Source organism: Hoplias malabaricus, chromosome 17, assembly GCF_029633855.1.
Source record: "Hoplias malabaricus isolate fHopMal1 chromosome 17, fHopMal1.hap1, whole genome shotgun sequence".
NCBI classification, from domain to species: Eukaryota; Metazoa; Chordata; class Actinopteri; order Characiformes; family Erythrinidae; genus Hoplias; species Hoplias malabaricus.
The window spans coordinates 25277363-25281081 of NC_089816.1; the positions used below are offsets into that span (position 1 = coordinate 25277363).

General features: G+C 36.0%; 1 long non-coding RNA gene across 1 annotated transcript; it reads left to right on the forward strand.

Moving 5' to 3' along the window:
- The first annotated feature begins 546 nt into the window (after window positions 1-546).
- LOC136673169 (uncharacterized) lies at window positions 547-2207 on the forward strand. Its single transcript, XR_010795892.1, has 3 exons — window positions 547-593; window positions 1293-1410; window positions 1497-2207. It is a non-coding gene; the product is annotated as an uncharacterized lncRNA (long non-coding RNA).
- The last annotated feature ends 1512 nt before the right edge of the window (window positions 2208-3719 follow it).

Consider the following 3719-nt stretch of genomic DNA (forward strand, 5'->3'; position numbering starts at 1 on the left):
AGTTTCTACTACTTATTAGTGTTTCTCTTGTTAATTGTATGGCAACATGCTTTTAATATCGGACATGTTAGTGACTGTTGTGCCCATTTCAGGTGACAAAAAGTGGAACGACAGCAGACAGCAAAGGTCTGGAGCCAGATTGTGCCTCTGGAGACAATCACCATGGCACCCAACATACACTTCAAGACTCTACTTTCTGCAAAATGGTATGAAACTATTATATTTCAGGTGTTTTGTATTTAGTAAACGTCAAGTCCCCACAATGTACAATGTACTCTAACAGTATTGGCATAGGATTTCATTCAAGTCCCCACAAAGCAGCTGTTAAAAAAGAATGAGGTTTATTAAAAAAATAAATAGTTCAATTGGTGTGTTTAGCCTTAAAATAGTTTCTACCACTTATTAGTGTTTCTCTTTTTTATTGTATGGCAACATGCTTTTAATATCGGACATGTTAGTGACTGTTGTGCCCATTTCAGGTGACAAAAAGTGGAATGACAACAGACAGTAAAGGTCTGGAGCCAGATTGTGCCTCTGGAGACTATCACCATGGCATCCAACAATCACTGCAAGAGTCTACTTTCTGCAAAATGGTATGAAACTATTATATTTCATGTGTTTTTTATTTAGTAAACGTCAAGTCCCCACAATGTACAATGTACTCTAACAGTATTGGCATAGAATATAAGAATTTTAATAAAAATAATTACTTTGATTGGTGTGTTTAGCCTTAAAATAGTTTCAGAATTAGTGTTCCTCTTGTTTATTGTATGGCAACATGTTTTAATATTGGGCATGTTCTTGGTAGAATAAAGAAGTGATTTACCATTACCTTTTTGTGCACAGTTGAACTGGTGTAAAAACAAGTATCTAGAAATATCTTAGGAACCCCGTAGCAAAACCACAACTTTTGGATAAAAATGGAATGATCGATCGACTTTGTAGCTGCGTTGGATGGTTTTCAGCTGACATATGTAATTGTATGGCTTGCTAGCAGTAACTAAGCCCTGTTATTTTTGTGACATATAAAAAAAAAATAGTTATGCTCTGCAGCATGTTACAGTTCAGCCCTGTCCTTGATTGGTATCTCTTACTGAGCTGGTCGTGATGAAGGGTGATCAGTGATTGACAGCCCCAGCAGCCACCAATATTTATTTTTATTTTTTATCTTTCAGTCTTTTTTCTTTTTCTTCAGTAAACACTTTTTTCTTGTCATTATCATTATTACTATTATTGGATGTTCTTTGCCACTTATTCTTTTAGTTTGATGCATTTAATTTGTGTTTAACTAGATTGGAGCAGAACTGGACATAGAAACATCTACAAAGCAAGCCCAGGAAACCAATCAGCATCAGAACCAAACAGCAACACCAGCATCAGAACCAACTAGTATCACATTAGTTCCCAAAGGTATAGTCTGATAAACATTATGGCAAGCTGTTATGAAATGGAAAAACATTGTATGTTTTGACTGATGTTGTCCTGCATTTATTCAGGTGTCAAGGTGGTTAAGAAAAGGAAATGGGAGACCAATGAGGTGAAAGCTGTTGAAAAACATCTGAACAGGTTCATCAAAACTTGCACAGTGCCAGGAAAACAACATTGTGAGGCCTGTATAAAAGCAGAACCTATAGCGTGAATCCTATTGTTGAAAGACAGATTGGTTGGCTGTGAATTTTTTTGTCAAAAACAGAATTACTGCTCTTAAAAGGAAGATGTAAACCAGAATAAAAAGCCATTTACTGCATTAAAATGCATTTTTGTTTTGTTTTGTTAATTCATTTATAAAGTTCCTATAGGAAAAAAACAATATTTGATTTCATTGAAAAGTTGGCTGATGTCGTCTTTAGGGTTTTTTATTTTTACAGTTTTACAGTGGCTCTGTAAAGACCCATGAACAATAAAATTGTTATTTTCTTCAGATTGACTGAGAATGTTTTGTATGTTATAACACTTTTGGTGCTATAAAGAGCCATATACAGCACATTCTTCATCAGTCTGAAGAAACGTCACCATATTTCTTCAGTTTAAAAGAACCATTTAAACGTTGGGAGTGAGTGTTTCATAAAATGGTTGTTTTCTTTTAATTTTTTTATACTTATTGGGGCCTTGGCAGCTTAAAGTGTTGAGGTGGTTGTACACCTTGTAGATGCTTTTGAAAATTTTAAGGTATTTATTAATGATTTGTACAAAATACGGCATGGGCAAATGGCAAAAAAAAAAAGTTTAAATGGAAATGAATAAATATGTTATTCATATGACAACATCATTTGTCTTTTCTTATAAATATGCATTGTGGCTGCAAACCAGTTGTTAGTAAAATTTGTCCCCAGATTGTTCACAAGTACTTACATTGTACAAAATACTGGGAAGTGTCAGTGTGTGTGTGTGCTGGTCCTCACATGTTTGGAATACCAGAAACAGTCCCCAGAATGTCGGAAAATGTCACATTGCTTTATTAATGTATTTTCTTTATTTTAAAGTGACAGCTGCTGTTCCAGGATCAGTTGAAACATGAATCTGTGTTTCATTTGTTCCTAAAGCCTTTAGAAATGCGCGTCCCCACAATGTAGGATCCAGCTCGTAGTCCCCAGATAACGCTTCTACAAGAATGTGTGTGTGTGTGTGTGTGTTTGTGTGTGTGTGTGTGTGTGTGTGTGTTTTCCCATAACCTGTGCAGCTTGTTGCTAATTCAAAGCTCCAGGAAGCAAATCCAATCATGAAGGAAATCCTGTTATCATTCTAAGTTCACAGTGGTCGCCTCTGAAAGGTTGCTCATATTGTAGCACATCCACTTTAAAGATACTTCTGCTTGCATTAAAGACATAATACAACGTAATGATGTTTCATTCCCAGCCATTGTGCAATAATCAACCCACAATAGTCAATGAGTAGCCATTATATTTTGCACAATAACCATCCTAATGATATCAGTCTTCACAATAACGTGGCTCAGCATCAAGGCCAGATTTCCGCTGCCTTTTGTCAATGGAGAACATTACGCCTGTCCATTTTAAAAAGGTAATCAGATATTGAAAAATGTATATATATATATTTTAAAACTTCAATTTTCCCAGGAAAAAAAACAATTGTAACTAACGATGTATGAACTTGTCAGAGTCTGATTCATGGAATTTTCACATTATGTGGAAACAAGAATAGATTTGAAGGCAGTTGATGAATCAGCTTAACTGAGTAATATGTTTATTATTATTATTATTGTAGTTTATATTTGTGATTATACTATTATACATATTATATTATGGTATGCTGAAACCTACACTTTTTTGGGGGAAGATACTGTTATAAATTAATTAATTCATTCATTCATTCATTCATTCATTATCTAAAACCCTTATCCAGTTCAGGGTCACGGTGGGTCCAGAGCCTACCTGCAATCATTGTTCGCAAGGCAGGTATACACCCTGGAGGGGACGCCAGTCCTTCACGGGGCAATACACACACATTCACTCACACACTCACACCTACGGACACTTTTGAGTCACCAATCCACCTACCAATGTGCGTATTGGCTACTTAAATATGCACCTTAACTGCATCTTAATGTATTTAAATTAATTGCCCCTGGTTTACAATATTCATTCATTCATTCATTATCTGTAATCACTTATCCAATTCAGGGTCGCGGTGGGTCCAGAGCCTACCTGGAATCATTGGGCGCAAGGCGGGGAAAACACCCTGGAGGGGGCACCAGTCCT